The sequence below is a fragment of the Gopherus flavomarginatus genome, chromosome 21, assembly GCF_025201925.1.
Source record: "Gopherus flavomarginatus isolate rGopFla2 chromosome 21, rGopFla2.mat.asm, whole genome shotgun sequence".
In the NCBI taxonomy this organism is placed as follows: Eukaryota; Metazoa; Chordata; order Testudines; family Testudinidae; genus Gopherus; species Gopherus flavomarginatus.
Genome location: NC_066637.1, coordinates 24,198,068 through 24,213,700, shown reverse-complemented (window position 1 = coordinate 24,213,700; position 15,633 = coordinate 24,198,068). Strand labels below are relative to the sequence as shown.

The window sequence follows — 15,633 nt, the reverse complement described above, 5'->3', positions numbered from 1 at the left end:
AGGGGGGTTAGAGGGCCATGGCCCCACCACTCTTTACTGGCTGTTAGGACAAATGATGGAGGGGGAGGAAGGGGAAGAGGCTTTCTGTGGGTGTGGCCTCGAGGGGAGAGGAGCTGTGAGTGGAGGTCCTTAGGGAAGGAGTGTCATGGGGGTGCCACAGTTCAGATAACAGTGCCCCCCCCCCACTGTAAGGAAGCTTCTGCCGCCCCTGCTCTGTGTTCACAGAGCGGGAGAGAGCAGCATCCACGGCAGTGATTTGCTCCCCGGGACTCCGGCAGGGGGGCTTGGGAGGTGATTTAAAGGGCCTGGGGTCCAACTGTAGCAGGGAGCCGTGGGCCCTTTAAATCACCAGCCTGGGGAAGACGGGCCAGGCTGGCACAGCATACTGGCTCTTGCCAGTACCCCGTACCGTAACATACCGGCTTTCTTTCACCTCCAGAAGGTCCTCACGTGGATCAATAACTGGTTAAAAGATAGGAAACAAAGGGTAGGACTAAATGGTCAATTTTCAGGATGGAAACAGGTGTCTAGTGGTGTCTGTACTAGGACCAGGACTAGTCAACATATTAATAAATGATCTGCTGAGCAGTGAGGTGACAAAATTTGCAGATGATCCAAAACTACTGGCTTGCTGCCTAGAACGAACGCTCCTTGAGTGAGGTGATCCACAGGGAGTAGCTCAAACCTCCAAAGTGCCTGACCAGGGGCAGGACATTATCACAGCAAGGGAGGGGTGTGGCAGTGACATCACAAAGGCCTTTTGCAGGACCTCAGACTATTGGTCAAAGGTGGTGGGGAGGTGGTGACCTCACAGAGAGATGCTGACATCAGCCAGGCAGGACAGGGGCGAGGGGCCGGGGAAACCTCAGAGACCCCTGTGGCTTTGCTTCAGCAAGTCTCCTTCTCCAGGTCTGTCTTTGAGGACTGAGAGAGTATTCGGGTTCACGGACATGAGCGCCAGGAGGAATCTCTTTCGAGTTTTCTCCTTCCCTTTTCCTGATTTTACTAGAAAACAGCTGTCCCTGTTTAGAAGGTAAGAGCCTCCTCGAGGTTTGAAAACTGTTCAGTCTGATCCATCTGGTGACAGTTGAATTCTAGGCATGGAAAACACGAGCTTAAGGAGGCTGAATTTTATTCCACACGTGAGATTTTCTCCCTTAGAATCACTGGGGACATTAGGGTTTGTCCTTTTTGTTTCACCTTTTCCTCCATCCATCCCTCCCTCCTTTCTCTTTGTCTCTTGCTTATGTCCTTTCACCTGTTCCCCTCCCAACACAAAGAGTGAGGGGTGTGTGTGTGTGTGTGTGTGTGTGTGTGTGTGTGTGTGTGTGTTGTGGGGGAATACTCTGTAGCTCCCACTCTGGGAGGTCCACCCAAAAATGTGCGGCTGAGATAATGCTCAGGCAGTGATCCCCACCGGTGACCTGGGCCATCCTTTGGGCTCTCTGGTGAGAACCCTCAGCCTCCCGTCCTGAGTCTCTACCCTGATTGGTTGAGCAGGGGGTTTTTGACAAGGAGGATACTCAGGTCCTTGTTCTTCTCTTTTACGACCAAGAAAATAAGTCATAACCAGTCATATGTTTGAAGAATCTTGCTGCTTCTCTGCATTAATGGTCTCTGAGCAGTACGTGATTCTCTCTAACATTGCAGTTCTCCTCAGATACTTGCTGAATAATTACTGTGCAGTGTTGTTGGTCTTGAGCTCATGTGAGAGCACTTTACTCAGGTCATTCCATGTATGAAATTCAAGATCTGATGGTTAGTTTCAAAATCAGGGCTTTTGAGTCCTTTTCCCAGCTCTGCCACTGACTGGCTGTGTGACCTAAGACAAGTCAATTCTCCTTTCTCAGCCTTAGCTTCTCCCTCTTTCAAGTAGGGATAATAATGATCCGGTCTTACCTACCTCAACACACACACTGTCTCTCCCCGCACACAAACAGTCTCCACACCGCAGTTGAAAGGCAGCTGGCAATCTATTAGGATGCCCATGGAACAATGGGATAGAGAAACCTGCATCACTGAAAGTACAGCCATGAAGACAGCACACACCAGCCTTTCCTAGCTGGCAAAAATCAAACCTCCACAGAAAGACCCCTATGGTGTCATACCCCAGCTCCCTAAGCCCTCAGCCACAACCACTTAACACAGGGGCCTTTCTACACTCTGGTTCTGTTCTCACTGAAGGGTCATGTCCAATTGTTTGCTCAGACCAGCTTCCCCAGCACACTCACTGCTGTTCAGCTCTGTATGTGTGGCCATGGCTGAACAGCAAGAATTCCTGCCTATTTCCCTACTGGCTGGATTATGGTTAGAGTGTGTTTGTGGTTAATGATGTCGCTGTAGATTGTTCATTTCCTGCCTTGGAAATTCAGACAGTCCCTTTCCCAACATATTTCCAGCACATCAGACCCTGGCTGGGTCTCCTGCGCAGTGGAAAACATCCCTTGTTTGGTGCTGCCAAGGGGAACGTGCAGAGCTGAGATGTCCCTCGGTTTGGATCAAAGGGGGATGTTGGATGGAATTTATCACACAACGCTCCCTGCTCCCCAGAGCCCCATGGGGAGAATCCAGAGAAGGGGGAGTCATTTCTCCCCTGCACTCCCAGAAGAGCTGCTAGGACTCCTTCCTGCCAGCTACTCACCCCTGGATTCCTCCTCAGCTCCTGGGATCTTTCTGCTCCAAAGGCTCCAGAGGCCTGGGGTGGGGAGGGCGTCACTGCACAGTCTGAAACACAAGGGAGGTTTCTGGGATTGAAGGAAGGAGCAGAAAATGGAGAGGAAAGAAACAGAGAGAAAACGCCTCATCTCTCTCCCCTCCCCCTCCCAGCAAGAAATGTTCTCAAGGATCAGCGTTAGGGGAAATGGTGCCCTGGGCAAAACTTGTACTTTAGCACTTCCCCATCGCCCCTGGACGATCCCCCTCCCCCTTTCCCCGCAGCTCCTGCACTCCCAACCCTTGCACCTCCTTAACCCCATCTCCTGCCCCCTCCTGTGCCCTAACCCCTACACTGTATCCACTTTGCCCGTAAGTCCCACACTCCCTTCCTGTGCTAACAGCCACTGCCCCCTGCTGCATCCCCTACACCCCTAACCCCTGCACCCCCTCCTGCACCCACGTGGGGACAGTGACCTGTGTGCATGGAGCAGCTCGCGTTGCTGCCCGCTCCTCCCTGGAAGGCTGCTCCTCCGGGCACCCCTAGGAGCTGCGGGGGTTGGGTGCGGGGGCAAGAAGCAACATCACCTGAGTTCCCTGCATCCAGGTCACTTTCCTCAGCCAGGCTGCATAAGGGGAGGGCAGAGAGCAGCAGCTTCTGATGCTCCCCTCACAGCACAGCCCAGGTGGGGAAAGTGACCAGGACGCATGGAGCACATAGTGTTGCTCCTCTCTCCCCCCAACCCTCTATGGGGCCATAGAGGAACACTGGGGCAGGGGAGAGCAGTGAGCACCTTTGCACTGGCACACAGTGCCCTTTGACCCCCTGGAGCCCTGGGCAGCTGCCGGGGGGACCCACCCCTAAGGCCAGCCAGGCTCCCCAGCACAAACAAGAACACAGAGAGACTGGCCACACACTGAGCAGCGGTAGCCTGGGCAGCACATAATGGAGGCTCGGGGGGGCTCAGCCTCCCCAAACCTTGTGTCACCAAGGGGCAGTGGAGCCCATGACTAGGGGCCCTGGAGAAATTAGGTCCCCCTGGAAAAGTCTCCCCCATGTCAGCCCCAGGGCTGGAGGAGCTCTCACTCCGTGCTAGGGCCCGGGGGCTGCAGCAGGGGCACAGAGCTTCTCTGGTCTTGGGGCCACAGCGGGGCAGGGGTAAAGGAGTGACAGGGTGGGGCTAGTGGGGGAAGGGGTGGAACAGAGGTGACATAGTAGATGGGGCCGTGGGTGGAAGGTTTAGCAGGGGGCAGAGCCACAGACAGAAGTGAGGGGGCCTAGTTCCAGTGCTGGGGGCCCTGCACTTGTTCTCCCTTTCCCTGGGCTTTGGCATCACTAGCCCCTGCTTAACGTGTAGGGTTCAGTGGTCCCCAAAATGTGGGGCATGACTCCTAGGGGAACAAAGAGGAAGATTCATAGGGGCACCTCAGGGGCTGAGCCAGCCCTCATGGAGGGAGCACCAGTCAGCCTGACTCTGTCCCAGCTCTTTTCCAACCCCACTCTCAGCCTGGGCCCCTGACTGCCAGCTCGGCCTCGACCCACTTGCCCCTGTCTGCACCCCTTTCTTCAGCAAGCAACACCCCACTCCCAGCCCCAGTTTTCAACTGTGGCTCCGAGGGCCCACAGCCATGGATAAGAGGGCACAGTGTGAAATGTTTGGGGACCACTGCTTTAGGGTGACGTTCTGAATCACTTCTATGCAGTCCAATAAATGCTATTCCTCACCCATCAGGACTGACTAAGTATGTTCTGCTGCCCTTCACTCATGCAGGAAGGATAATAACATTTCATACCACTCAGTGCTAAAGTGATTTGTAACCCGCCACCAGCTAAAACTGGTCATTTTGGGGAAGCGGCCCCATGATGCTGCATACCTAGGCAGAGTAGCTGTGTCTATGCAAACATGGTCTGTTCCTGAAGCCTTTCCCACAGCTGGTCAGTACGTGTGAGGGGGGAGCTCATTCAGCCCCTGCTTCCGCTTAGTATTTAAGAACACCTTAGTGTCCCTGTCTCTGCTGGCCTTAGATTTCTCGTCCTGTCCATTTCCTGACACCTCAGATGAGGTGGCCGAGTGGTTAAGGCGATGGACTGCTAATCCATTGTGCTTTGCACGCATGGGTTTGAATCCCATTCTCATCGGATGCATTTAGTCTTCACTCTTCCTTTGTAGACAACCATCTCCCCCTTTGGTACAATGACAGATCAAACAATGTTGCTTCCTGCAAACAAAACCCTGCTCAGAAACTCCCTTGCTTTAAATAAAATGTCTAAGTCTCAGATTTCTAAAAAAAAATTCTCTAGTCCTGTATGTCTTAGTTTTATCTCAAAAGGTAACAGCCTCATAATCTCCCCCAAACACCCTGAGACCTCCCCAAATTATTAAAATACCCGAGTTCTCAGCAAAGCCATGACAGTGACCCAAAGCTAGAGTGTCTAGGCTAAGCTGTTCTGAAGGAGGCAACTCAAACATTTTCTCCCTGCTTCCCTTGGCAAGGTCTGACTGCGAAAACAAAATTCCCCAAACTGAAAATTTTCGGCTGAAAAACCAGTACTAGCTATTTGGGGACTTTGGTTTGAATGTATTATTATTATTCTCTTCTGATTTATGAATCAGTTTTGTCATCCAGGTGTGTTTCCAGCTGTTGATTTGTGGGGGAGAGATGCCAAGTCATGATGTCTCTTCCCCCCTTTCATAGTTTCTTCCAACTTTCTAGAAAGCTCCTTTGCTATGATGTGAGTCAAGCAATGTCCATTGTTGCTGTGTTATCTCGGCGAAGTCTGCATTGTACACGGTTCCTGGGATAGTCCTTGGGACTGTAGCCACCTTCAATAGGCCAGCAGTGAGTCTGGCTCTTCCCTTGTCGCACCTGATAGGCTGGTAGGGGGCATTTCCCAACTTCATAACATATTTCTGTAATGCACACAGAGCAAACTTCATAACTTCCCAAACCAATGTGAGCACACAGAATGCAAGAAGACATTAAGGTTCAACAGATGAACAGTTCAAGATTTTTAAAATGATACCTCACCAGGCAGACTTTGTTCAAAACGTATCATCACTATATGAGAGTGGTGAATATGGGGCCTCCAGAGTGCTGCTTTAAGCACAGGGTGCCACACCTGGGCTTCCATTGCAATGAGAACATACCCTTAGAATCCATCTCTCCGGGATAAAGATGGCAGCATGGCTGGCCTGGGTCATCTGACTTGGGCTCATGTAGCTAGAACTGAGAGGCTAAAAACTGTGGTGCAGATATTTGTGTTCACACTGAAGCCTGGGTTCAGAAACCCTCACCCCTTGTGGGGTCTCAGAGGTTGGCTTTGAGTCCATATGTCTGCACTGTAATTTTATAGTCTTGCAGTCCAAGTCCCATAACCCTGAGTCAGCTGACCTGGGCTTTGAGACAGGTGACCTGGGTGTTTTAATCATAGTGTAAACATAACATTAGGATAGGTCTAGGAGTCCAGAAGCCTGGGAAGGAGTTTAGCAAGTGGAAATGGTAAAACCGCAGGGAAGTATTACCCTGGACTCATGGCAGTTCTCCATTAGTCTGTCTGCTTTTGAGGCAGGGATAATAACTGCCAGTGGTGCCCTGTTGAGTGGCTTTTGGGGCACCTGCTCTTGGCTGTTGTCAGAAGGACCTTTGGTCTAGCCAGTGTGGGTTTTCTTATGGTTTAAATTACACACACAGGCACTGATAACAGAGTTACTGAACGTTTGGGAGTTAGGAGCTGGTAGGTCAGTGGTCCAGTCCCCTCATGGATGACCCCCTCCCTCTGGGACAGGGGCAAGTCTGAGCTCTCACGCCAAATGCTCATTGTGGCTGCCAGAATCTGTGGCCAGCTCATTTAGTTTATGCCGAAGGTTGAGTCCTGCTTTGTGCCCAGTGTCTGAGAATGAAAATCCTAAACCACCCTGTGAAATAATGAATGCAGCAGGATGTGCTGTTGTCCCTGCCCCAAAGCAGGCAGACCAATGGAGAAATGCCATTGAGTCCAGGGTAGCACTTCATTGCGGTTTTACCTTTTTTGCTTGCTATACTCCCTCCCAACTTTGAGGGGGCCCAGAGCCCAGTATTGAGCCTGAGCTGAGACATCTACACTGCAAATTTACCACCCCACGGCCAAAGCCTTGGGAGCCTGAGCTGGAATGGGGCAGCCCTGGGTGTTTCATTGCAGTGTGGACATAGCGTAGTATTATGTCTGCACTGTCATAAACACACCCAAGTCACTATTCTCAAACCCTGGGTCAGTTGATTCAGGCTTGCGGGGCTTGTGCTGCAGGGTTATAAAATTACAGTGTAGACACTTGGGCTTGAACCCACCCTAAAAGACCCCACAAAGGGTGAGGGTCTCCTAACCTGGGCTCCAGTCTGAGCCTAAATGTCTACTCTGCACTTTATAGCCTCACAACCTGAGCCCCAGGAGTCCAAGTCAGATGATCCAGGCCAGCCGGGCCACACTGCTTTTATTACGTTATAGATGCCCTCTCAGGGTATGTCTACATTGCAATGTAAGCCCAGGCTTAGCAGAAGTCATGTCAGCAGCCCCAACACATAAATATAAACCAAGAGGAAAAGACCCACCCCCCAAATAAGCTGGGCAGTGTCCTTCTCCCTACGGTTCATAAGTCCAGCAACCACAAGCCCTTTAACATGAGCCATCCCTTCTCTGCACTCCACTCACAGCTGTTGTCCTTAGTCAGTGCAAGCCCAGAGGTGCCTCTGTAGAGTTCACCTGCCATCCTGGGTGGAAAGGGGGGAAAATAAGAAGGCACCATACTCACTATGTTGTCTAGGGACTAACTCATCCCTCCACAGCCACCCTGTCCTAACACTGATCTAACCCCTAAATTTTAGTATTAGGACCCCTGCGCCAGCCAATTTGGCTTTCAAACCCGTGTCCCCTGCCTAGCAAGTGCTATTGAACTGAGCGTGAGTCCCTCAGTCGGGGTCTGCCGAGCACAGTTGTGCTGCCCTCAATTCACACAACAAGGATAACAACGCTTTATTTCTCCTACCCCAATAACAAGGAGACTGGGAACCCAACACCAGGCAAAAGTGATCATTTCAGCAAGCAACCCAGCATATTTCCAGTATACTGTAAAATCCACATGCAGACTCATACACGAAACCTTGCAAGAAAATCTTCCTGAGGGAGACTGAAGCACCTGCTGCTGGAGGGAAGGAGGGAGCTGTGGGTTGGGATTGAGAGGCACTGGGAATAGGAGGGGGCTGTGGGTCGGGATTGAGGAGCAGCGTGAGGAGGAGGGGCCTGTGGGTTGGGATTGAGGGGCCTGTGAGTAGGGACAGAGGAGAAAGGTGGAGAGGAGTAGGCTCTGGTTCGGAGTGAGAAGCAGCGTGCATAGGAGGGACTGAAGTTTTGGACTGCGGTGCACTGGGAAAAGAGGGGATATGGGTTTAGGCTGAAGAGCATCGTCATTTCGGGATCCAGCAGGAAAGGGGAAAGCAGCCGGTGATTCTAATTCCTAGGGATATTCTATGTGTTTGTATGTGTGTGTGTGTGTGTGTGCAGGGAAGGAACATGCTATATGCCCAGAGGCCTTTATTCCTCCAGGCTGCAAGGACAGAGGGGCTGTCAGGAAGTTGCCCCTTCAAACACACACAGAAAAAGGCCCTTCTGAGGAAAGGGAAAATCCTGACGAGAGAAAGTTATGTTAAAGAGGACTCCAGAAAGACAGTTTAAGATCTTGGAGAGTAGTTTATCACCTGACCAGGGACTTGAACCCTGGACCATCCAATTAAAAGTCTGATGCTCTGCCAACTGAGCTTGCCAGACTCACAAAGTAAAAGAGCAACTTGCTGTGGAGAAGAACTAGTCAAGAAAACAAGAGCGGGAAACAGTAGGGAAAACCTGCTGCTCTCTCTGGCCTGGTCAACACTACAAGTTTATATCTAATTTAGCAGCATAAAATCGCATTAACCCTGCACCCGTCCACACAACGAAGCCCTTTATATCGATATAAAGGGCTCTTAATACCGATATCTGTACCGACGAGGGGAGTAGTGCTGAAATCGGTATTTGCCATGTCGGATTAGGGTTAGTGTGGCCGCAATTCTGCGGCTTTGGCCCCCTTTGAGCTCTGCTTGCAGAGGCAATAAAGTCAGTGTTGTTTCAAATTCCTGCATTCTTTATTACTTCATCACACAAACAGGGGGATCACTGCCACAGTAGCCCAGGAAGGGTGGGGGACGAGGGAAGCAATGGGTGGGGTTATTGCAGAGGAACCCCCTGGAATGGCATGCAGCTCATCATTTCTGCGGGATGTCTGGGGCTCTGACCCAGAGTGGCCGTTTGCCTCTCTGGTTCTTTAGCAGGCTTGCCTGATAGTCTAGACAGGACTGACTCTCCCTTTAGACAAAACTCAAACAAGGGAATGACCTGGGGAGTCATTCCCATTTTTGTCCATGCGCCCCCGGCCAACCTCACCGAGGTTACCCTAGAAGGTCACTGTGTGATTCAAACTCCTTGAATCACAAAACAGAGAGGACAATTCACCGTCCTCCCTCCTTCTCTCTCCCCCTCCCAGACTCTCCCTGAGAGAAAGTAATACTGGCACAAAGAGAAATCAGCCTCTCTCTCCCTCTTCCCTCCTTTCTCCCTACCAATTCCCTGGTGAATCCAGACCCAGTCCCCTGGGGTCTCACCAGAATAAAAAAACAATCAGGTTCTTAAACAAGAAAAGCTTTTAATTAAAGAAAGAAAAAACAGTAAAAATTATCTTTGTAAATTTAAGATGGAATATGTTACAGGGTCTTTCAGCTGTAGACACTGGGAACACCCTCCCAGCCTAAGTATACAAGTACAAATTAAAATCCTTTCAGCAAAATACCAATTTGAACTCCTTCCAGCCAAATACACATTTGCAAATAAAGAAAACAAACATAAGCCTAACTTGCTTTATCTATCTAGTACTCACTATTTGGAATCTATAAGAACCAGTATCAGGGAGATTGGAGAGAAACCTGGTTGCACGTCGGGTCCCTCTGAGCCCCCAGAGTGAACAACAACCAAAACTAACACCACAGCACAAAAACTTCCCTCCCTCAAGATTTGAAAGTATCCTGTCCCCTGATTGGTCCTCTGGTCAGGTGACAGCCAGGCTCACTGTTCTTGTTAACCCTTTCCAGGCAAAAGAGATATGAAGCACTTCTGTGCTATTAACTTTTCTTCTCTGTTTATGACATCATCTTTGCTAACTTGAAAAGGCAAGGGGATGCTGCTGTGTAGTGCTGCAGTACAGCGTCTGTCAGCACCATCCAGTAGTCATACGGTGACAGTGAAAAAAGGCTGAATGGACTCCATGGTTGTCATGCTATGGCATCTGCCCAGGTAATCCAGGGAAAAGGGCGCGAAATGATGGTCTGCCGTTGCTTTCACGGAGGAAGGACTGAGTGACGACATTTACCCAGAATCACCCACGACACTGTTTTTGCCCCATCAGGCACTGGGATCTCAACCCAGAATTCCAGTGGGTGGGAGAGACTGCAGAAACTATGGGATAGCTATGGGATAGCTACCTACAGTGCTACGCTCCGGAAATTGACACTCGCCTCGGTATATGGATGCACACTGCCGAACTAACGTGCTTAGTGGGGCCGCGTGCACTCGACTTTATACAATCTGTTTCCAAAAACTGGTTTCTGTAAAATTGGAATAATCCCCTAGTGTAGAAATACCTTGTGATTAACAACTTTGGTGGCTAATTGAAAGGCTGATGGTTCAAACCCAAGTGAAGATGGAGGTGGTTCTTTTTAGTGATGAGAATTCAGTTCATTTTAATGGGCAGAAAATCTCCTCAATGCTGCTCTAGCCTCATTGGGCAAGCATAAGTAGCACTTTCACCAGATGCATTGGTGGTATAGCAGTGCACATAGCTGCTTTCCAAGCAGTGAACCAGGGATCGATTCCTGTGTAGTGATATAATGTTTCCTCTGCTGGGAATTGGTTTAATTTCAGTCACATTGTATCAGTTTAGCAATGGAATGAAAGAATCAATGTTTTGCAGGTCACTCAACACACAATGGAGGAAGAAAGGGGTGGGACTATACAATGAGCAGGTGGAGTTATCCTGGTATGACAATATTTGGGTTTTTTTAAAAAAAACTTCCTTTACTTCCCTCTCCCTTTTAGACTCAGAGCCTTTAACGTCAGAAGGGAGCAATGTGATCATCTAGTCCGACCTGCTGCACCTTACAGGCCAAAAGACCCCCCTCCCCTCCTGTAATAGACCCGGGAGGGGAGGCAGCTCTGTGCACTGCCCCTACCCCAGGCAGCACATGGACGACCTCTGCCCCCTTCCCCTAATGTGTGTGCAGAGATGTGCCAGCAGCACTAAGGTGGCACCCTGCCCACTCTGCCTCCATCCCTCCCTGTCACTCCCAGAAATGGCCAGCATGTCCCAGCATCCCCTGGGGCGGGGGGAGTGTCTCCATTCATTGCCCCTGCCCCAAGTACCAACTCCGCAGCCCCCATTGGCCAGGAACTGCAGCCAATGGGAGCTCTGGGGGCAGCGCTTGCAGGCAGCAGCACACAGAGACCCCCTGGCATGGCCCACCTAGGACCTGCTCCCCAGGGTTGTGTGTACCAGTCACTTTGGAAGCTGCAGTGCCCGGGGTAAGCGCCACCCCTCCTGCACCCCAACCCGCTCCCCCAGCACAGAGCCAGCACCCCGCACCCAAATTTCCTCCCAGAGCTTTGCTTATTTTCCTTTCACCCAGAACCATCCTTCTTCTCCTGGGATGCAAGTAGCCATCCCTGGGAAGCCAAGAGGTAGGCACAGGATTCTACCTCCCAGCAGCCAACCGCACCTCCCCAGGCTTTTAAGGCTTTGAAGAACAAATGAGCTTAGCTTCTGCCCTGCCTTCCTCAGCTAGACTTTCCTCTTTTTCCCCATTCCTGCCTCACTCCCTCCTTTGGCAAGTCACACAAAGGAAGCCAGCAGGAAGAGCCGGCCACCATAGGCCAACCTCCAAGGGCAGAGGAGACTAAGCCACAAGGCTTCAAAAGGTGACCGGCCAAGGTCCTCTAGCTTTCACCTGCTGATGCTAAGGCTTTTTCCCAGCTCATTTCACCACCCTCTGTCCCGCAGGGATTGAGCTTATCGCAGCTGTTACCCAAAATTGGGCCAGCTAGTAAGCGTAGGGAGGACTAATGACCTACCAGAGTTTGGCAGAAAGCAGCAGTTTTATTATACTGACAGCTAAGTTCAAAAGAAGAAGCGGGGGTGTCACACTCACACTTGCATACTCATGCTCCCAGGACAGGCACAGCACTGGAGATGTCAGGATTCTGCAAGGTAAGTGTCCCACAGTGCAGCTATGGACGGTGCGAGGAAGGTAAGTCTTCCTGAGGCACAATGAAATACAACACAGAGAACCACTGGCCAGGCGGTCCGGGCAAAGGGCATTCACTGGAGGTACAAGTTTGTGAGTGACTCCTGAGCACGTGGCCCCTTCTCCTTTTAAGGACCTGCACCTAATGGCCTGCGACTAGAGATGACTTGCTGCATCTAGTTGGTCACGCTCCACTTTGGGCAGGGTCCATGCTCTGGGTGTGTGAGTGCTGCCTAATTAGAGTCCCAGACACCTTGTCTACCTGGAAGCTCTTCTGCTCTTCTAGCTGTTCAACCAGCCCATTCATCCCACAAGCAGTCCAGGAGGGGGAGGGGGAAAACCACTTCACAGGTATTCAGAGAGGGTGAGGAGACAAAAGCAGGAGGGAGGGAAGTATAACACACCTATTGAGCATACAGATTATACATTGCATAGAAATCACTGCTGCTCCTACAACAGCAGGGATAGGCCAGTAGGAGTTGGGGAAAGGAAGCCATCATGTTTCTGCCTGGTTTTAAACCAGGGACCTTTTGCGTGTTAAGCAAACATGCTAACCACTACACTACAGAAACTCTGTTGCAGTGCTCTTCCCCTCCCTTCATAAGAACATAAGAATGGCCATACTGGGTCAGACGAAAGGTCCATCCAACCCCATATCCTATCTGCCAACAGTGGCCAATGCCAGGTGCCCCAGAAGGACTGAACCTAACAGGTAATGATCAAGTGATCTCTCTCCTGCCATCCATCTCCACCCTCTGACAAACAGAGGCTAGGGATACCATTCCTTACCCATCCTGGCTAATAGCCATTCACGGACTTAACCTCCATTAATTTATCTGCAAAAAGGACAAGGAGTAATTGTGGCACCTTAGAGACGAACAAATTTATTTGAGCATAAGATTTCATGGGCTAAAACCCACTTTATCGGATGCATGCAGTGGAAAATACAGCAGGAAGATATATAGCTATAGATACACACACATACATACAGAGAGAACATGAAAAAATTGGTGTTGCCATACACACTATTACAAGAGTGCGCAGTTAAGGTGAAGCTATTATCAGCAGGAGAAAAAACCTTTTGTAGTGATAATCGGGATGGCCTATTTCCAACAGTTGACAGGAAGGTGTGAGTAACAGTAGGGGGACAAATAAACATGGGGAAATAGTTTTACTTTGTGTAATAACCCATCCACTCCCAGGCTTTATTCAAGCCTAATTTAATGGTGTCCACTTTGCAAATTAATTCCAATTCAGCAGTCTCTCGTGGGAGTCTGTCGTTGAAGGTTTTTTGTTGTAATATTGCGACTTTTAGGTCTGTAATCAAGTGACCAGGAAGATCGAAGTGTTCTCTGACTGGTTTTTGAATGTTATAATTATTGATGTCTGATTTGTGTCCTTTTATGCTTTTATGTAGAGACTGTCTGGTTTGGCCAATGTACATGGCAGAGAGGCATTGCTGGCACATATCACATTGGTAGATATGCAGGTGAAAGAGCCTCTGATAGTGTGGCTGATGTGATTAGGTCCTATGATGGTATCCCCTGAATAGATATGTGGACAGAGTTGGCAACGGGCTTTGTTGCAAGGTTAGGTTCCTGGGTTAGTGTTTATGTTGTTGGGTTGCTGGTAAGTATTTGCTTCAGGTTGGGGGCTGTCTGTAAGCAAGGACTGGCCTGTCTCCCAAGATCTGTGACAGTGAGGGATTATCCTTCGGGATAGGTTGTAGATCCTTGATGATGCACTGGAGAGGTTTTAGTTGGGGGGCTGAAGGTGACGGCTAGTGGGGTTGTATTACTTTCTTCGTTGGATCTGTCCTGTAGTAGGTGACTTCTGGGTACTCTTCTGGCTCTGTCAATCTGTTTCTTCACTTCAGCAGGTGGGTAGTGTACTTGTAAGAATGCTTGATAGAGATCTTGTAGGTGTTAGTCTCTGTCTGAGGAGTTGGAGCAAATGTGGTTGTATCTTAGAGCTTGGCTGTAGACAATGGGTTGTGTGATGTGGTCTGGGTGAAAGCTGGAGGCATGTAGGTAAGTACAGCGGTCAGTATGTTTCCAGTATAGGCTGGTGTTTATGTGACCATTGCTTATTAGCACAGTAGTGTCCAGGAAGTGGATCTCTTGTGTGGACTGGTCCAGGCTGACATTGTAGGTGGGATGGAAATTGTTGAAATCATGGTGGAATTCCTCAAGGGTTTTCTTTTCCATGAGTCCAGAAGATGAAGATGTCATCAGCGTAGGGCAAGTAGAGTGGGGGCATTAGGGGATGAGAGCTGCGGAAGCGTTGTTCTAAGTTAGCCATAAAAATGTTGGCAAGCTGTGTGGCAATGCGAGTACCCATAACAGTGCCGCTGACTTGAAGGTATACATTGTCGCCAAATGTGAAATAGTTGTGGGTGAGGACAAAGTCACAAAGTTCAGCCACCAGGTTTGCCGTGACATTATTGGGGATACTGTTCCTGACGGCTTGTAGTCCATCTTTGTGTGAAATGTTGGTGTAGAGGGCTTCTACCTCCATACTGGCCAGGATGGTGTTTTCTGGAAGATCACCAATGGATTGTAGTTTCCTCAGGAAGTCAGTGGCATCTCGAAGATAGCTGGGAGTGCTGGTAGCATAGGGCCTGAGGAGGGAGTCTACACAGCCAGACTATCCTGCTGTCAGGGTGCCATAGCCTGAAATGATGGGGCATCCAGGATTTCCAGGTTTATGGATCTTGGATAGCAGACAGAATACCCCTGCTGCTTTTTTGGCCTGCTGCTTCTCTGTCTGGGATGTTTTTGTCAGCCCTGGCACACAAAAATGGCATCATTGTGAGCGCCCACGAAGGCAAGATGAATTTTGGCTGCTTTGCTCAGCTTGACTTGCTTCTTCACCCCATTCCTTCCTTAGATCCTGGGTCACCTGGTGGCTGAAGATGGTCCATTGTCTCAAGCGCTGCCAGAGCCTGACATAGTGCTCCTGGGCAGCCTTTGCTCTGCACATGCCGGCCATGCACATTTGCAAATACTTTAAAGTGCCTGTCAGTAAGTTCTGGGAACAGATGCTCACCTTCAGAGGAAGCTCCCTAAAATTGGCCTGTCTCACCCAGTGGTACATTGATCTCTGTTCAGATTGAGCCAAAGCCGGGGGAGGGGGCTAGCTGCTGTGGCCGCCGCTGCTGTGAGGGCAGCCACTGTTGCGGATGAAGCCATCCTACAAGCACCTTCCACCAAGCCACCCACTGAAAATCCTGTAGGGTGTAAGGTGAGAGTAGACAAACACTAGAGGGGGGGCCTCCCCCTTCCCTCATCATCGGCCATCCCATACCCGGTGCCGCACCCAGTGGGGTAAAAATAATACAGCCATATCAGAAGAGTCAGTTGCGTTCTTTGTGGTTGCCCCACCATTTCCCTTGGGCCTGACCTGCCTTCCAGCTCAGCCGCCACTGAAAATTGAAGCACAAAAAAGTAGAGCCGTACAAGGCTTCAAAGCCCACAAAACCCAACCCCCCTTCTAATACGGCAGAAAAGCCACATGTCTCCTGACTAGGTAGGGACGTCCTATTGCCCCACAGGAAGTGGAAGGCCATGGTGTTCGGTCTCAGCAGCACTCATGGAGCAGGGGGAACACATGGCTGAGGAAATT

The 15,633-nt window shown here is 50.2% G+C and overlaps 1 long non-coding RNA gene and 1 other non-coding gene across 3 annotated transcripts in view; one reads left to right on the top strand and one right to left on the bottom strand.

Moving 5' to 3' along the window:
- The first annotated feature begins 4,710 nt into the window (after positions 1-4,710).
- TRNAS-GCU (transfer RNA serine (anticodon GCU)) lies at positions 4,711-4,792 on the top strand. Its single transcript has one exon. It is a non-coding gene; the product is annotated as a tRNA-Ser (tRNA).
- Positions 4,793-5,217: 425 nt separating this feature from the next.
- LOC127038607 (uncharacterized) overlaps positions 5,218-15,633 on the bottom strand; it is a 131,574-nt gene continuing 121,158 nt past the window's right edge. For both annotated transcript variants that reach the window (XR_007770726.1, XR_007770727.1), the window contains exon 3: positions 5,218-5,564. This is a non-coding gene — a long non-coding RNA (uncharacterized LOC127038607). The remainder of the gene's footprint in view (positions 5,565-15,633) is intronic.